Raw genomic sequence first — 18,723 nt, 5'->3', positions numbered from 1 at the left:
TTGTTCTTCCAGCAGTTCAGACTGTGTGAAGGTAAGAGGCAGAGGGGTTATTTTGTTTACTTAGTTTTATTTTTTAAAAGCTTCCTATATTTTTTAAATTCCTCACCCACACAAATCCACAGGGTGAACAAACAAGGTCTTAGTCCAGCTGGTTTTGGGCGCACTTAGAAATCCCCATGGGGATTTTTATCTGGCAGGGCTGGGATCCTCTCTTCCCAGTCACAGCTAACATAAAAACATTTCTACTGATTAGTTGCACTTTTTTATTTGTCCAAACACACAGCAGCCCAAGCCTGTGTTTGTGTGTGTACTCAAATGTCTTCCAAAAGCCACTCCTACCACCCCTGCAAAATAGTTGGAGGGTGACACAAGAGTGATAAACATCTGGCCATGGGAATGCTCTGGAGTGAATGGAGTTGTGAATGGGGACCAGTGGCACTGAAGTAGTGGTGATTTCACTCCACATGAGACTAAAATAACCCAGGCTTTGATGCCCCTGTGTCCCAAGGGACAGGCAGTGACCCTGAGCACCCAGCTCAGTAAAGTCCCTCGCTCGAGGAAGAGGCTTCAGTAGATGCTTCATCCAAACTTTTCTGCTGGCATGAATCAAGGCTGGATTTGTGATTTCAGTGTTCACACTGAAATCTGTGCTAAGTGTTGACTCACAGAGGGAAGCAGAGGTTTGTGATCTGTGGCAGGAATCAGCTGTCTTGTTGGTCAAAGCTTCCAGCTTGATGACGGGGTATTTGTTGGAAGATATAAGAAATTCTGCTGCTTGGGACTGAAATAATGTCACTTAATTGCTAAGACACTGGGAAAGCCTCAGAGATTGAGTCCATACCAACTGCTGGTTCACATGCTGGTGAAATCTTGCTGTTGTAAGTATATTCTTAGACAAATGTGATTTTTGTGCTCTGTAAAAGAAAAGTTTTATTTTTTTAATTATTTTTCAAACATTGCCTCTAGAAGCTACTCACACTTCTCCAAGAAAATATCTTTGCCATTACTACTAAGTAGGTGCTTTTTAGAAACTTTGGAAAAATGAACTCTGAAATGAAATCCAGAAATAATTAAATCATGCAGTTCTGAAACCTTTTTAGCCATAAGTTATTTTCTCTGGTTTATGGGTGTCTTCCCCATTCTCTTTTGGAATGCTTTGGGTTTTGCCTAAAAACATTGCAGTAGTTGGAAATGGTTTTGACAGAAGATTCAGCCCTTTTTTTTTGCATGTCCTCAGCACAGAGGCAGCAACTATTAGAAGAAAACCCCAAATACTTTCTGCCTGACGTGTTTCTCATCTGTTGTGGGCACTGGGAAATGCAGGAACACTCTGCCCAGCTGCTGGCAGTGCCCTGGACCTGCCACTTGCTCTTCTTTCCCAGGGCAGCACAATCTGACCCTCCAAGCTCAACAGAAGTTTCATGGTCCAGCTTTTTAGGCCCACACATGCCACAAGCCACACTGCAAAGAGCCCAGCTTGGCTCTGAGCCCTTGGGGGGCTCCATGGACCACCTGGTCCTGCACCTTGCATCTCTCCTAGCCCTCATCCACAGGACATTTGCAGCTCTCTTAGGAATTGCTGGAGTCCCAGCACCCCAACCACTTTTTGACCTAAGTCTCTAGCCCTTCTGTGCTTCCCTTCTTCTCTCTGCTGCCCATAATTAGAGGCAGATCTGGGACAACAGCAACAAGTAGGGGTGGGAACGTTGATGTGGCTCAGGCTGGCTAAGGAGGAGCTCAGTGATGAAGCTGGGCAGCAAGGGCTGGGGTGGCTGTGCTTTGGGATGGCTGTGATCTCCCTGAAGACTTCCCCTTCTGGACCTGGGGTTCTTCAGCGTGTACCAGGCTCAGATCCCAAGAAGCTCCAAGCCATGTGTGGCTTGGTCTGCTCATCTCAAGCTGGAGGTGCCTGATGAAGCTCCTGTTATCTTCCACCGTGGCCCAGAGCAGGGACCTGGCTCTGCTTGCATCTCCTTGGGCAGAGGTATTTCCAGCTGCCAGCATAACATCACTTTTCTCCTCCAGCACAGATGCACAAGCAGGGAAGCTCTGTCAAATCATAGGGGCTTTGGCCCTGGAGAAATCTATTTCTCTTCCTTTTTTTGGTGACCTGAGCCTTATCCCAGCTGGTGAAGAGCTGGTTTATGATTCATGGCTGGAAAGAGAGGCTGAATCAGAGAGTTTTGGCAGTAGCCAGGCTGAAGGTGGGGTTTGAGGATGGTACTGGCTGCAGGAGCTGTGAAGGCTCAAGCAGCCCCCCAGGAGGGTCCCCAGCTGTTCCCAAGCCCCCTGCACCTCTCCTAGAGACAACCCCTTGCTGGCATTGAGATTTCTCTGCACGGTGCCTGGGTCCTAGGAGGGCTTTTTTTCTCATAGGGAATAAACTGATGTGGGAATCTGCTCTTTGCACTGAGGGGTTAAAAGTCTGCTCCCTCCTTCCAGGCTGACCATGGAAAATGCTGCTCATGCCAGGGACTGTGCAGGACAGAAAGGAGGGCTCCTAGGATACAGTGATACAAATAACACAACTTGTTCCACGAGCAGCGGAAGGAAGCAAAGCCTGGTTTCCGATGGGTTTGTCTTGTGGAGTAAAGGACCTGCAGGAGCTCTCACTGGCCAGTAAAAGCTAAACACACGCCATCACCTCCTCATCAGCCACCCACCTTCACAAAACTTATATTCCCATAATAACTGGGAGTCCCATGTGGCTGAAAGTGTCCAAAAAGCAGGAGAATTGGAGAGGAGGGGTGCAGGGATGGTGTGGTTGTGAGAACCTTATTTCTGTAGAAAACCAGGCTGTAAAAATGAGGATGCAGGCAGACAAACTCTGGGCTAGCTTGATGATGTTTTCATCATTTTCTGTCTCAAACTGTGCATCCACTTTGTGATGATGATCATTTTTCCAGGGCCAAGGGCACTCAAAGTGAGAGGTTTTACATGACAATGTAACGTGGTGTGACATGGGGTACTTTGGGCCCACAGGGACAAATGTCATTCTGTTTGGCAGTCTGGCTTTTGGCCTTCAAACTGGAGAAACTTGTGTCCCACTTCCCGTTTCAGCCCATTTTTGCTTTGATTGCCCCTGCATCTCAGACCTTGGGATATCTGGTGGTCAATGTGTGCTAAAAGCAGAGCCCCGCCCCGTCCTCTGCACCAGGTGTGAGTGACCCCTGAGCTGTATCTGGGTCACTCAGATACACACATATCCAGCTTCTGGTGACCACTTAAAAAACCCAGCAGCTTAGTTTTCTACTTTTTTCCTGCTGAGATCACATCACATTTGATTTCTAGGAGACAATACACGTGTGATGGAGATGTTCAGCAGATGCATGCTGGAGCCTCACAGGAGCCAGACCTTCATCTGTTTGTCACAAGCCCCTTGTTAGGAGCAGCACCAGGTCATGTCACCCTTTGAGGGACAGAGGAGCAGTGGAGATGAGGAAGAGGTTTCTAACAAACCCGACAAAGATGTGCTTGATGATTTTTGTCAGGATGTGGTGCAGGCTCCTTGGTGACGCACTAGTGGGGAGGAGGGGGAGTTACTGTGTCATTTTCATGAGGGTGGCAGTGAGGGCACTGGTGTCCCTTGACTCTGAGCCACCCACCCCTGGGGAGAGGCCCCAGCAGAACTTGGTGTCCTGTGAGTGAGTGGAGGCTGGGAGAGCCCTGCTCTTGTTCCCACTCACCTGGGTAGGAAGCAGCATGCTCCATACCCTGCCCCACTCTCCTGAGCCAGCCATGGGAGCTGTGACTCTGGTGTGCTCCTTGACAATTTGTCTCTGGGTTTGAGGGATGAGCATAAAAGCTGTGCCCAGCCAGGTGGGGCTCTGCCCCGCTGGGAGCACAGCCCGGGGCCGTGGCGTTGGCAGGAGGTGACACAGCTGAGGTGACTGGTTACTGCCAGCACTGCTGGGTGCTCATTACCAGGGGGAGGAGAGGGTCTCGAGGTAAACAGAGCAAGGCTGGCAGATGACTGTGCCATCTCTGCGCAACCTCGTCTAAGCCTATTTATATAAATCATGTGAAACCCAAATTAGAATTTTATCCATCTGCTGTGCTGTAAGTCGCTCTTCCACCAGCACAGCAAGCCAAGAAAATGCTCTTAACTCCCTAAGATCTGCCTCGAGTGTGAGCAAGTTTTGTATACAAGGCCCATGGCTGGTGTGGGGGGGCTATGCTGCACATCCTGCAAGGCTGCAGGACAGGCTGTCACCAGGCCCTCCAGCAGACAGCAGTGTCTTGACATCAAAGGCGAGCCAGACAGAGGTGTGGATGTTCAGAGAGAAGTCTCCAAGGCTCCTCACTGTCTGTGGGAGGACAAGGGCTCACCTCTGCCTTGTGTGTGACTCAACCATGGCTGAAAGTGTGGAGCAAGACCACCTCTGCCTGACTCCTGTCCTGGTGCTGAGGCCCAGACACTGGGGTGAACTTGCCATGGTTTGGCACAGTGAGGAAAGTCAGGAAATGCTCTCTGCTCTTTCCTATGTGTCCTACTTGTAACAAAGCTGTACTTTCAGCCTTTCCCTCAGGGAGGCTGTTACCCCTTTGCTTTGCAGATGCCCGGTGCTCAGCACAGAGCAGCTCCTTGGAGGAGTCACACCCAGGTAACCCCAGTGTGGCCACAGCTCTGTGCCTGCCTTCATGTGTGGTCACTGAACCTGCCACTCCTGTGGGAGCACACACTTGTGGGAACACCCCAGGGACACTCATTTCTAGGAAACATGCCTGCCTTTTCACACTGGAGGTCCCTGATGGAGATGATGACTCACCAAGGGATCTTTTGACCTCTTTACCCACCACTGTTACGATCTGCCTTTCAGGGCATTTAGTGCTTTTCCTGTCATTAAAAATAAAACCTTTTTAAAAATTAATATTATTATTATTTTCCCCTCACCAAATTGAAGATTTCAGTGAACAGTTTGGGGGTAAACAAGCAGAGATGACACTGTGGAGGAACAGTTGGTCAAGTTTGTGAGAGATGGAGCCAGATCTAAATATGGCACAGCCTCGCTGGTATGGAGCAGAAGGAAGGAGGCATATGTGTCTGAGCAGTTGGATTGCTGCACGCTCTGTTAGATTTCCTTAACATCAAGTGCGTATCTTCCTCTTTTCTTTCCTTTTTAGTATAAAGAAAGGAGTAGAAGCTCACCAAAAATGTCTTTGTGTGGAAATAGGGAAGGGCTAAGAGGAGTTGATGGACCCTCTCCATCCCCACTGGCTCGGTGTACGGGTGCAGGCAGATGTGTCTGCATGAGAGGTTCCTCTGCAAGGACCAAGCCAACAGGCCACCCCCAAAATTGGGCCTGGCAAAGGCCTTCTCCCAGGTGACCTCTTAGCTGCTTGGCATTGGTGGAATGACTGCTTTGGGCCATGTATCCCACAGAATCCAAGACCTGCAGAAGGGAGAAGGTCACCAGTGTTCATCTGGAGGTGCTGCCCACTCTCAGCCTCTCAGCTTGGCCTCTGCCCACCAGGGGCAAGATGGACCAGGTGCTCTGGGCTGTGCCCTCAACCTGGGTGTCTCCTGCAAAGTCCCAGGCCACTGTATTAACAGCTGAAAACCCAATTCCCTCTAGCAGTTAGCTCCTCCTGGGAAGTACATCTTCACACCCCACTGGTTGCATCAGCTTTTGAGCCCCTTTGTCTGCTGACAAAAAGCCTGCAGAGAAATCAATGTCCTTAGAGTGTGTTCACTGCTGGAAAGAGCTGCACAAGGATTTCACTCTCTGGGGCTGACTGTGGAGACAACCAGAGGTCAGGTTATGCCAGAGAGACAACAGGCTGCTGAATGCACACTGCCGCTCCTCATGTGGCTCCTGCCTGTCCTGGTGGGGGGGTGGGTGTCCTCACAACCCCTGGGCTGGGGGACTGAGGCTTTCTTGTCTGTGGGATGCTCTTGCTGCATTTTTCCACACCCAGAGAAAGGCAGGGAGCTGGAGAAGAGAAGCCAAAGGTGAGTGTTGCAAGCAGCTTTAGTCAGGGCTGTGCAGAACATGACCTGCACTAAAAAGTCAGTATTTGCCAGCAAATTACATATGTTTTTATTTTTGTTTAATTGCCTCCGTTTCCCTAATTGCATTTTAGATCGGAGACCCCAAAATCCTCGGCACAGGAGAAAGAGCTACAGAGAGAGAATGGAGCAAGGCAGGCCCCAGAGCACTGGTTGTGCTGCCTGGTGTGTCCCAGAGGTGTGTGCTGTCTTGGAGCAGCACCTCAGCTACTTCTCCTGCCCTCTGAAGACTTGTGTGAAAATGACCAAGATCCAAAGGGCCCGGGCTGCTCCTGGAAGAGGAAAAGCCTGTTGGTGTTGCTTGAATGAAGGGGCTGAGGACAGTGCCTGAGCGTCTGCATTCGCATCCTGGGAAAGCAGCTGGAGATTGATCCTGGTTTGGTCAGCCACTGATGAGCTAATTTTTAACACCAACCATGTGAGTATAAAAAGGATTTAACCCTAAGTTTTAGAGCTTTGATGACATAAAAAAACATGGTCAAAGCGTTTGTGTAAGGAGATGTTTCAAATACCCTTTTGTGAATGCAGAGGTTCATCTTATTTGAAGAGGTAGAAACAGGAACACAGAAACAATCTTCTGCAATGTAACACTGCTGCTTGTTTCACAATTTTGCTTAATTCATTTTTATGAACAGGCTCTTAATTCAAGTCTCTTTTTTTCCCCTGCTCCCCCTGTGCAATGCAATCCCATTTGTGTCTAGGTTACTGGCAACCAGTATATCAAGCTCTAGCCAAGCATGTATTAAAATAAAGCTGCAATCTGCTGAAAAACAGGTTTTAAGATGGAAACAAATAATTAGAAACACACCAATTAGTGTCTGTCTGACAACAGGTTGAGCTCTGCATGGATTTAAACAAAGCTGTAAAGGCAGGATGTGAGCGATTCAAGCTGGAGGCAGTGGCTGAGTGTTGATTTTAATGGGTCAACAGGAAAAGATGTGGGGAAGGAGCAAACCTGGTTGGTTTTGGCTGGGGCTGAGCACCCAGAATTGTGAGATAACAGAGAAACACGTGGAGGCCTTGTAAGAGCTGAGGCCTGGGGTGGAGCAGGAGCTTTGGCTGATGTCAGCTGGGTCTTGCCCCTCTGTGGGTGCCTGCACTGGTGTGTGTTTGCTGGGCAATGCTGACACACCAGCCAAAGGTGTGGAAGCATTTTCTGTGGTTTTGTACCTTTGCTGTGGGTGTTTTTGTGCCTGCAGACTCTGGCAATGCCCCGGGGCAAGGCAGAGAGCCCTGCCCGTGCCCCCTGGCCAGGCAATGGACAGCAGGGCCACTGGGGAGCTTTCCAGCAGCTGCTGAGAGCAATTCAGTCAAATACTCTTTTTCTCACATGGACAGGAACATCTCACCGCTGGAACTGTAGTGTGCCGGGTCCTGAGCAAGCTGTGAGAGAGCAAATCACTCCAGCAGCGTGGATCGTTCTTCTGCACCCATTGTTATGGAAATCGCCTTAGAGACTGTTGCTCCAGCAAACATTTTTAGAAGCACGAGTGAGTTGCGCAACAGGAAAAGTGCTCGGAGGTGAGGAAAACCCCTCTCGAGGTTCTCAGCACTGCCCCTTACCCCAGTGGCACTGTGGAGCCCTGCTGGCTCTCCTGGTGGGGATGGGATTTGGGGCGGGGATGGGATTTAGGGTGCTCCTTTGCCTGGTAAGGCAGGGAGAAAGTGCTCCTGGAGGAGAAGCCCCTCGTGCGTCAGTCTCCAAGGAAACCCTTGGTGCTGCGTGGCTCAGCCTTCATTGCACGCCTGGGCAGTGGCTCACACATCTCAGACTTGTGCCTGAATCACTCATCCACACTTTGATCTGCCAGTGGCGTTTTATGGGTGCAAATTTTAGGCAAATTGTGGGGTTTTCCTACCCCGACATGCCACTTTATCTCCCAGAGCCTCATGGTTGGCTTTGGTGTGCAGCACAAGTGAAACCAGCCCTATCTCTGTTTCAAATGCACATTCCTCACCATTGAGTCTGGAAGGAGAAGCCTTCTAATGCTCCCACACCTCCCAGCTCCTCCAGAGCAAGCCTGGGAGCCTGGTGGTTACAGGGAGGCTTGGGCAGCAGGTGCTTCCAGGTGTGCTGCCACCAGCCTGGGTGCAGTGCCTGAGCCAGGGCAGGTCACCCCTCTGCCCCCTGCCTGGTGACTGCCCCAAAAGCTTCCAAACCCCCACAGGTTAGGGCTGCCCACCCACAGGGCAGTTTCACTGCTCATCCCCAATTTGTGCTCAAACACCCAGCCCTCAGTTTTAATTAAAAAAACAAAAAATCATCTCTTCTTGTCTCAATTAACTACAAACAATTGCGTCTCTTGAGTTTGCTTCTCATGCTCCTCATCACTGCCTGCTGTGGAGCAGCACTAGCTCTCCAGCCTGTGCCCAGGAGCTTCCTGCAGCCTCAGCTGATGGAAGGGGAAAAGCACGGATCCAGTGACCTTTGTTTGCCTCACTGCTGCCCACAGTCCCTGCCTGACATTTGAGGAGTGCTGTAAGTGCTGGAGGGGCCATGGGGATGGGGTATTGGGCAAAGCACGTGAACCTCATCCTTGCTGGTAAAATACAGGCTGAGCTGTGACCCTTCCATTCCCTCTCTGGAAGTCACAGTTGACTTTCATGGTGGTGTCTTACCAGGAACCAAGAACAGGACACTTCCTCCAGCTCCCTGCTGGCCCGGCAGAGGGACTGACCACAGTTTGTCTGTTCCCAGGACTGTTTTACTGCCCACAGCAGTGGAGCTGGAGCAGGGTGGGATGTCTGGCTCTGTGGGGATGTTGTGTTGCTTGCTGCCAGTGCTATGGGATAGGACAAGAGGAAGCTGATAGGCTGGATCTGGGAGGGGACCTTGTCATCCCAGGGGAGATGCTGGAGATCCTGAAGTGGGGGCAAGGTGCCACTGAACAGTCTGGCTGTTAAACACTGACCTGTCAGGTCCCCTGCTGCTCCCTGGCATCCTCCAGCACTGCCTGGGGTGGGGAAGGACAGCTCCATCCCATCCCATGCCTGCCTCCTTTGGCTTTTGCAAGCTGGCTGGTCTTAATTTCTCCAGGCACTTCCTGCAGGACCACAGTGCTGGGTGCTGCAGATGTGGTTGAAGACACTGAACACTCTGACCCTTGTCCTGGTAAATTGTCCATCTTTGCAGCCAGTGCAGTTGAAAGGGTATTTTTCTCCCTGAACCTGGCAAACTCTTTATCCCAAGGATTCTTGGTGGTGTTAACCCCCAAACTTCAACAGCCAGAAGCACGAGATTAGCATAAGCCCCCAGCTTTCTTTTGATAAAGAAAATTTGGGGGGAGGGTGAGAAAGGATAATTCTTTGGATTTTGCATTCTGAGCCACTTGTGCTTATTTTACCTCCCTTGGTACTTTATCTGCTGTACTTGTGCAGGCTGGAAGCTCCCTTTTATTTTGTTTTGTTTGCTTTTAATGTGAAAACTGAGCTTTTTAGGGCTAGTAGCTGAAGCTTGGCCACAGGAACTGAGCCCTGGGCCGTGCCTGACTATGAAAGTCAGATGCCTTTGCTGGACATCTGGCTGCTTTAGTGCCAGATAGCAGGGAAGAGCACTTTAATATTTATCCTGAGCTAAAAAAACAAGTAGAATGGAGAAAAATATACAAAGTAGGCCATGAAAACAGGGTTTGTGAACATCTGAGATCCGCTCCTAATTAATAGCAGTTCCCATCCCAGAAATCATACCATTCAGCAAAAGTTAATCATCTTTGCTCATACATACAATACCCTTCAAGAGAGAATGAGTCACCCTCATTGAAATGTCTGATGTTATGAAATCCAGTGTGACTGATGTAACAGACCCAGCTAAGCTCTCCAAGTTGGCCGGCAGCACCGTGGCGAAGCTGCTGTGTGTGAGCTGACTTCATTGAGTTTTGCTTGTTGTACCCAGGATGGATTTTCCCTTTAGTTTCTGGAACAGACTTACAGCAAAGGGCCCAGGAAGGCTGTGGGAGGGCAGGTGAGTGTGGCAGGAGGGGTTGGCATCACCAAGCCCCCGTGGTCCTCACTTCCCAGCATGAAACTGCTTGTCCCCACCTCTGGAAGCCCACAAAACTACAGCAGCCCCTATCCTGAAAATGTTTGGACACCCACGTAATTCACAGCTCTTTGGGGTGTCTGGGACCAGTGCTTCAATCACACCACTCTACATCTTTAACCATTTGCTGGCCTGGGTCTTTATTCTTCCCTGCTTGGTTGAGAGAGAAATGTAGGTTGAATTCAGCATTAAGATTCTGCCTTGATATCAGCTGTTCCCTTTTAAATTAAATATTATTACCTGCAAACATTTCCTTTTAGCACTGGGAGCCGTTTGCTTGGTGTACTTTGTTTAAATGTCACCATATGAATTACTGAAAGTAATTTAAATATTTAAAGACATATACTGCAAGTCTAATTTTATTTTGAAATCCCGAGCCAGGCTCGCAGCTGATGCAGCAGATAACAGCTCAGCCTGGCACCCCTGGTTCCTGGCCCAGTTCTTTAAATTAATGATTTGCATTTCCAACACCTTTCACCCAACAAGTTTGGGCTCTGAGATTTCTTTTTTCCAGACAGATTTTCTTCTCTCTTTGAGGCATTGCAGCTCCTCTAGGATGGGTGTGAGTCCCTTGGCAGCTTCTCTCCCATCCACCCGTCCACTTGGGTGTCCTTCTGGGGCATCTGCTCCATAGGGCAAACTCTTGGAGCAGGAAGATCAGAAATGCCAGGGCCTCAGCAGAAGAGACAGCAGTGAGCTTGTATTTCGTGCTTTCCAGCTAGAGAAGATCCCCCTCTTGACACAACCTTTTCATCTCTTGTTATCTTTATGAACAGCATAAAAAGAAAGTACCATTTCTGGCACACTGACCCTGCTGCTGAAGAGCTGTTCCTCTTCCACCTCCTTCACCTGCTGGGATTAAAAGCCACAGGTAATGCTGGGGAGTAAATGAAAGGCTTTCCACAAGGAAATAAACTAAAACAGTAAACAAAAGGCTGATTCTTAGAAGAGAAACAACTGAAGCTGTCACCAGGAAAACATGGTGATGAAGCACTCTGGTCCTCGGAAGTTGCCTTACATGTGTTGGAAATTACCTTCTGACTCAACCAGCTCAGTGTGTCTGGTGCCACTGTGCTAAAAGCTTTTAGCTGACCTGAATACCTGAGGTTTTCAAGGAAATAACATTTCCCATGAGAAATGTCACCACCAGAGCCAAGCCTTTCCTGAGAAAAGCCTGTGTTAGGTGGGTGATTTTTCCTGCTCTGGGAGCAGTCTCTCTGAGGAGCTGAGCTCCCACTGCTGTGTCCCCATGGGCAGCAGCTGCTCTGTGGGCACACCCAGAGCTCTGCTCTCGCTCCTCTGCTGCCACAGCAGGGGGTTCTCCAATGCAAGGTTCAAGTAAAAGCCTTTTAATCATCCTGCAGCCATCTCCTGGGAGTGTTCCTCCTTCCTGCTGCCCTTCTCCCTCCAGAGCCTGGCTTCTTACGCAGAGCCGGTGACTCATTCCCTGGGATGTCTTTGCTGAATTTGCCTGGTCACCTCTTTCCCTGAGCGCTGCTTCCTTGCTTGTCAGATGGTGAGTGAAGGAGCACAGGCACAGTGTGTGCTGGGATGGCACCAGCTGCCGGCAGGATCCCCCTTTCCTCTTGCCCTGGGTGTCCCTGGGCTGGTTCCCCCCTCTGTTGTGGGTCAGAAGGGAAGCAATGTCTGTCTCCAATTCCATCCTTTTCTCCAAGATCCACCACCTGAGCTATGGAATGCTGTGAGCTCTCCCTGCTCACCTGGCTTTGCACGTTCCAGGGTGCCGTTCACATGGACCTCAATGTGCAAAGAGGAGCTTTGTGAAGTCCAGCAAAGGGAGTGGGAACTCCTGCCCCCAAGGACGAATGCCTCCACTCACCAGTACAAACTGGGGACCAGCTGGCTGGAAAACAGCTTTGCAGGTAGAGATCTGGGAGGTCTTGGTGGATAACAAAATGATCATGGTACCTTCTCACAATCAGCAACATCCTGAGCTGGATTAAGAAGAGCATTGCCAGCAGGCCAAGGGGGATGGAGGTTTTGATTCATCCTTTTTGACCAAGCACTGCTGCCACTGGCAGAAACTGCGTTGGCACCTTGTGAGTGTTGCAGATACTTCTTGCCAAATCTGAGGTCCAGCAGAGTCCTGCATGAAGGATCCTAAACCCCAGTTCAAGGCTTGGAAGGCAGGACATAGACAGAGGGAAGGAACCTGCCTGGCATCACACAGTTAAGCAAGTGGTGGGTTGGGAAGTGACTGGATTCTTTCCTGAGACCTGGTTCAGTTCTCTCAGTGCTGAGTCCTGTTCTTGTAGTTGATATATGTGTATTCAAAAGTTGTGAGTGTACCCAAGAGCCTCAGGTTGGCCAAAGAGATGCTTTGTGTTCAAAATAAAGTCCTGTTTCCTGGAAACTAAACTTTTTTTAGGGAAAAAAGAGCAGGGCTCAGCTGAACATTGCTAACACTGAGGAAAATGGAAGTTGGTTTTTGATGCTCTGAAAGAGGAACCAGCCCCTTGCTCCTGAAATGCTTCACGGAAATGGATTCTTGGGTGTTGTTTAGTTTTATTTTAACTGCCATGAGAGGTTGCAAAATCAGAGAATTTGACGCAAGGAAAAAACCTCTGGAACTAGAGCATCTTCACAGATGTCCAGCAGAACTTCTCCATGGGAGAGCAGTGCTGCCACAGCTTAGGTGGTGAGAGCTCAAAGCAGGGCACGAGTCTGGGCTGCCTGTCCATCCATAGCCACAAAATACACTCAAACCAGAACAACGGCATGAATGAAAAGCAGCATTGTAGGGAACATGCACTGGCTGGGAGACCTGCAGAGCTGATTGGAATAAAAGGATATGAACAATGATTGGCTTTAACACCACCCATGGTGAGAAGCAGCAGCACAGGGCAACTTGCTGCCCCAGTGTGTGTTGGCTGAGGGTTTAACTGGTGCATTTTGGGGTTTCACTGATAGCCAGGGCTGTGGGGCACTGCCACGGTGCTGGGGCTGCCTCTGTGCTCTGGTGTAAATCCCAGGCAGCGCTGCCAAAGCCACTGGGACTGCCCTGGCTCCACCACAGCAGAGCTGAGCTGAGTGGCCCCACTCTTGCAGCAGTAGGAGAAGCCCTGGCAGGGTTTGCATTTCAGAGGACCACCCAGAAACCCAGATGCCTCCCAGAACCAGGCTGACACCCAGCTCTGTGTGGGGAGAAGCCTGTTCTGGTAGCTGGTGGCCCTGCTTGAAATCAGACCTGGCAGGACAGTGAAGAGGGAAAATGCAAAGGCTGGAGAGCCAAAGTATGGTGAAGTCTTTGTCTCCTCTCAGCTTCTCCCACATCTTCTCCCACCAGAGGGACAGGCCATGTAGAACCTTCCCTGGGAGGCTCAGCACTGCCTGCATCCGGTCCTGATCTGCACCATCTGTCCACTTTCCCTGCCACAAATCAGCATCCCAGCAGCAGCTTGGGCAGATGAGTGAGGGTCACAAAACTCACCCCTGGGCATGAACTGGGAAGCTGGGCTGGGGACACGGAGCGGGGCACAGCCTGCTCAGTGACAGCCCTTCCTGGTGGGTGGTGAAGCTGCTCTCACAATGGTTTCCCATGAAAAGCCTGCACCAGGAAGTTCCCCACTTAGGCTCCTTGGAAAAAATCTTCCTCTGCAGGAAATTGCTTCTTGAAAACAGCCTGGCTGTCTGGAGAAGCTGCCGAGGAACTGACGTGTGCGGGGCGGGCGAGGTGCTGGATCTGCAGAGCTGGGGAGGGATGGAGCCCAGCAGAGCCAAGGGCCAGGGCTCAACACCAACAGGTCCTGCACTCCATGTCTTGGGCCATTTCTCTCTTGCTTCACTCTTTTCTAAGGAGGAATGGTTTTTCTGGCATACAAAAGGAGGAATAAATGGGATGTGGAGGCCTGTATTCAACTCCAGGCTGTGCAGGCTGTGTCCAACACATGCCCAGGCCAGGCTTGAGGGTAGATGTTATTGGCTTCTTAAGTCACATAAATATCCTATCCTATTCCATCATTGCAGTGACAGACTCTGGAGGGTCTCGTGCCAAAGGGAGCATTGGAGCTTTCCCTTACTCTGGTCTTCTGAAGGGGAGGATTTTCTAAGAATGGTGACACACAGCTCCCAGACCTCCTCATTTAAAACTCACTGCTAAAAGGATATAATCTTAAATAATCTTAAATATTCTCCAGTTCTTCCTCTGGAAGGAGCCTGGAGCTCAGGAAGTGAAACAGGGTGGAAGGGAAATGGTGTTGCTTAAGGATGTTTTCTCAGTTTAATTAGATTGGAGCTGCCCTCCCTTGCTGGTGGAGCCTCTGGGCTCTCGGCTCCTGCTTAAACATGAGCCCCTTTCTCTCCTGGATTTCACAGAAAACACACCCATTTCCATAAAAGTTCAGGGCTTTCCTCAAACCCTGAACATGGAGCCAGACTTTTCCTGGGTGGCCAGTGAGGGCAACAGGAACAAATTGAAGCACAGGACATGTCAGTTCTCTTTTTCACTGTGAGGCTGGTGAAATACTGCACCAACTTGCCTGGGGAAGGTGTGGAGCCTCCGACCTTGGAGATATTGGGATACCCAATAGTAGGTGCAATACTTGCCCTAAGAGATGCTGCTGTGAGACAGGAGCTGGACTGGACACTCATCAGAGGGACCTCCAGCCTCAGCCCCTCTGGGCTGCTGTGCCCCCTGTGAGATGGTAATGACCCCACTGCCAGGAGGGGATGGTTTGCTTCTTCTGCAGGAACCTGCCAGAGAACAATTTTGTTGTCTTTGGAGCAGAGTTCATTGACACATTGACAAGAAAGTCTCCAGCTGTGCAGCAAAAGGGCATCTTGGAGAGCCAAATATTATGTCCATTTAATAGAAGAAAAATGGCATTATCCCAGCACCTCCAATGCCAGTTCCAAGTGCTTGTGGCTGCCTTGAGTTTCACGAGATGCTCCACAAAGGTTTCTCCTTGTGGTGCTTCTTTCCCAGCCTCCATCCATCTGCCTTGCCATGTGGAAGATGCTTCCAGGGCTCAGCATCCCCACAGGATGGAGCCCAACACCAGAGACTTTGCCCCGAGGCAGGGCTGTGTTAGGAAGGGTGAATCTGTTCCCGTGGCTGAGTTGGATGCCTGCAGTGCCAGAGCTGATGCTCCACGGGGATTGTTTGCTGCAGACAGGAGACTTGGACCCTCCTGCTGAGTGTTTGTGGGTGAAAGGCTTCGCCAGGCCAAAGTCATCTGACATTTTTCTCGGGGGCGGGTGAAGTTAATGAGTCCAGATTAGGCAGTGCGGAGGCTGGGGAGCTGGATTTCTGCTGAATATATATGAAGACAAATGTAAATTCTAAACTTTCTAGGGAGTATTTTTACCCTGGCTCAGTGCTAACATTGATAAAAATAGTCACAAATTAGTGCAAGAGTAGAAAGTAAAATTGGGGATTTTTTTTTCCCTGTTAAAACCATGCATCTGCTACCATAACTACCAGGAGTTAACCTCTTCCATGCATTAATGAAACATGGGGTAAACCACCAACAAGTGCCCTCTCCTGACAAAATAACTCCTACTACATTAAATAATTAGGAAGCAAGGCTGAAATTAAATAAAAAGTCTTTTTTAAAAATTTATTTTTAAAGATAGAAAAAAGTGATTCAGTCCTAGAAATTCAGCACTGCAAGAGGATGTTAACATCACACCAGCCCACCTGACTGGTTCCTTAGCACCCAAACGCTTGCAAAGGTGATGGGAGGTATCAGCCCCATTCTACAGATGGGAAGTACACAAAACAGTGGATTCACTCAACGTCACAGAGCAAATCAGAAACTGGCCTGGGGGCCCAGGTTACCTGAGCAACTTCCCAGCTGAAATCTTGCTCACAAAACACAGCTTTGAGCTGCCAGTCCAGCATTAAGCTGCCAGGAAGGTGTTTCCTGTCTTGGTACTGATGGATATTTGATCACAGGCACCCGAGCCAGGTGAAGACTCCTTCTAGAAGGAGTTTAATAGCTTTATGGGCTGGTATCTGGGCCACCAATCATACCCAATACCTCTTATTAGATGTAGCAAACAGCTGATGAGCTGTGAAAAGGTAAGTCCTATGAAGGTTTAGCTGCTACAGCCCAGGTGTGTTGGAGAGAGGCTTGAAGGAAAATCCTTTGGGGGTGAAGTGTTGTAGAGAAAGTGCATGTTACAGAAAAAAGCTTTTCAGAGGTTAATTTTTAAGAAAATATATATTAACTTCTGACCAGCTTCTAATTTACTTTACTCTGTAAATCCTTAGGAGCTCCTGCCTCACCTAAGCTGTAGGTAGTACCATGCATCCCCTAGGGGTGTGACACCTTCTGCCCTTTACTCACATCTTGCCTCTCCCCTTGGCTCAAAGTAGGGTCTGTCACATCCTTGGGAGCGATGCTTCTGCAGGGGCTGCCAGGGCCTGGAGTGGGTTTTGGGCAGACATCTGCTAATGATGCACTTACCTTGCGTTCTGCCATGACTCATGGTCTTTGTTTCTAAAACATCAAAACAGCCTGTGGACTCTGCAGTCAGAGAATCTGGGAAAAGAGAGGTGGTGGTGATGGAAATGAGGAACCTGAGCTGGCATCTGCACCAGCATCATGGGAGATGGGGACAGATGAAGACAAAAGCACTCTGAAGCCAAGCCAGCAAGATGGGGCTGAGGGCAAGGGGAAGTGCCCTCAGGTCACTGCACTGGGCATTAAGCAGAAGCACTGTTGGAGGACAGAGCCTATCCACAGCAGAAGAACAGCCAGAAAGATGCACACAACCTGTATTAGAAGCTTGGGTCAGGTCTGATATTATGGTATGGGGATGATGGCAATCCCCAGGGCAGTGGTCCACAAACCTGCTGGAGTTCAAGAAGGGTTTGGACGATGCTCTCAGGCACGTAGTGGCACTCTTGGAACGGTCTTGTGCAGAACTAGAAGCTGGGCTCAATGATCCTTGTGGGTCCCTTCCAGCTCAGGATATTCTACGATTTCATGAATCCATGTGTAGAGTGGTTATTACTTTGTGCAGTCCTTGTCACGAGCACTTGGGGCTTTTGGGACCTGAGCTGGAAGCTGCCCATTTCTGGACATGTGTTGTTGTTCTGCCCGTCAGCAAAGCCTTGTGCATGGGGAGACAAACACCACCAACACCCCTGAGCCCTGCCGGCCGCGCTGGGCTGAAGGAGGTGCTGGCACACCATGTCCTGGCCCCAGCCTGCAAGCCACGTCTCAGGAAACCCTGGGGGGTCGAGATGCCGCCTCCGTGGGAGGGGATTTCGGGGAATGCCCACAGCTCTCGGCAGAGCTGGGATGTCTCTCTGACGGGAGAACCCCCCGCGGGTGGCAGTCCCCGATCCCGGCCGGACGGTGCCTTAGGCTGAGGCGCACTGTGGAGCGGCTGACTCCAGAGGGCAGCACGGCCACGGGCTGGCCCCGAGCGCCGTCGCTGCCCGCGGGCTGGCACGGGCACCCAGCAGCGCGACCCCTACCCTGCGAGCCCGGAGCAGCCAGAAGCGAGGGAAAGCTCTTCCAATGTCTCTCAGGTCCTGGCTGGGCAGGTGGAGGATGTCACCCTTCTGTTAAGTGACATTATTTTGCTTTGGCCCTTCTCAGAGTGAAATCTGTACTTGTCTCCGCAGGTGACGCGTCTGGAGCCTGTCCCGAAACTGATGTGGTTGCTGATGCGACCGCAGAATGGAGGTGAAACATTTCTGTTCTGGTTTCACAGGACCACACACTGGCGGCTACACCTGCCTCCTCGCACCACCAAAAAGGATCCCTGTAAGATTTCTGGGCTGTTTTCAGCACAACAGGGACTTTAGACCCAGATTTTTGTTCTCTGCACAAGCCGCTGCTGCTCCCCTTGTGAACTGAAGGTGCTTCGATAAACATTCTGAAAGGTCAGCTATTTTCACTGTGTCTGTGGCTTGCATAAGAACCTCAACATCCTCTGCTGCAAAGAGCAGTGTTAGGAACTTCCTACTGCCACGCTGAATCACAATAGCTTCCCACAGCAACCAGTGGTAAAAATAAACTGGGCAAGGGGAAGTGGACAGCTTCTGCTGTTCCGCTTTCTTGGGCACACTTGAGTCACAAAAAAAGCGATGTAGAACAAGACATTTATTTTGCTGATGCCAATGAAATCCATGAATGGTTCAGAGCATGGTCCTGCTGAAATCACAGAGTGTTTTGCAATGAGACGCTCGCTGTGCTCAAAGTTAAGCGTGTGCTCAAACGCTATCTTAAGTCAGTATTTTCATTAGGATCCAGCCTTAGGAATTAGACTAAAAGGAGGCAGGGACCCCTGCACATCCAAGTGCTGCTTTTGTACTAAAGGCACAGGAATACAGCCCTCTTGGTATATTTCTTGTGTTAAGGGTCTATAAAAGACCACAGAGGAGACAGTGGCTCTGAAATGGTTTCAGTAGTAGATCTTAGCTTTGAGAAAAGCAGATTTTGACCAGAAGAAAAGTGTCTTCAGATACAAATCAATTTGAAGTTCTGCCTAGAGACAATGCCATTTGAACAGCACAGTTCTCAACAACATTACAACTAAGACTCTGTGCACGTGTTTGTTTGCGTGTGGGGGAGTGTTTTAAGAGCAATATTTTTCCTCTTACACAAGGTACAGCCCAGTTCTGGCTGAAATTCAGCCAGCTGGGGAAAAAACTTGAGGAGTCCTAGTCAGGTTGTTGAGCCTGGAAATCTTCTGG

General features: G+C 49.9%; 2 long non-coding RNA genes across 4 annotated transcripts; both read left to right on the top strand.

Annotated features, from left to right (window-relative positions):
• Positions 1-208: 208 nt before the first annotated feature.
• Positions 209-18,170, top strand: LOC132332243 (uncharacterized). The gene is made up of 4 exons (XR_009487844.1): positions 209-878; positions 6,085-6,428; positions 7,349-7,531; positions 17,650-18,170. It is a non-coding gene; the product is annotated as an uncharacterized LOC132332243 (long non-coding RNA).
• On the top strand, positions 7,542-12,428 carry LOC132332244 (uncharacterized). 3 transcript variants are annotated; one of them, XR_009487846.1, is made up of 3 exons: positions 7,542-8,489; positions 10,826-11,232; positions 11,414-12,428. It is a non-coding gene; the product is annotated as an uncharacterized LOC132332244 (long non-coding RNA). The 3 variants fall into 3 exon arrangements; XR_009487847.1 differs by having other exon boundaries at positions 10,826-11,565; positions 11,790-12,428; XR_009487845.1 differs by having other exon boundaries at positions 10,826-12,428.
• Positions 18,171-18,723: the final 553 nt, after the last annotated feature.

This window comes from Haemorhous mexicanus, chromosome 11 (genome assembly GCF_027477595.1).
Source record: "Haemorhous mexicanus isolate bHaeMex1 chromosome 11, bHaeMex1.pri, whole genome shotgun sequence".
Classification (NCBI taxonomy): domain Eukaryota; kingdom Metazoa; phylum Chordata; class Aves; order Passeriformes; family Fringillidae; genus Haemorhous; species Haemorhous mexicanus.
The sequence above is the reverse complement of the archived record's forward strand: the minus strand, read 5'-3'. Positions and strand labels throughout refer to the sequence as shown.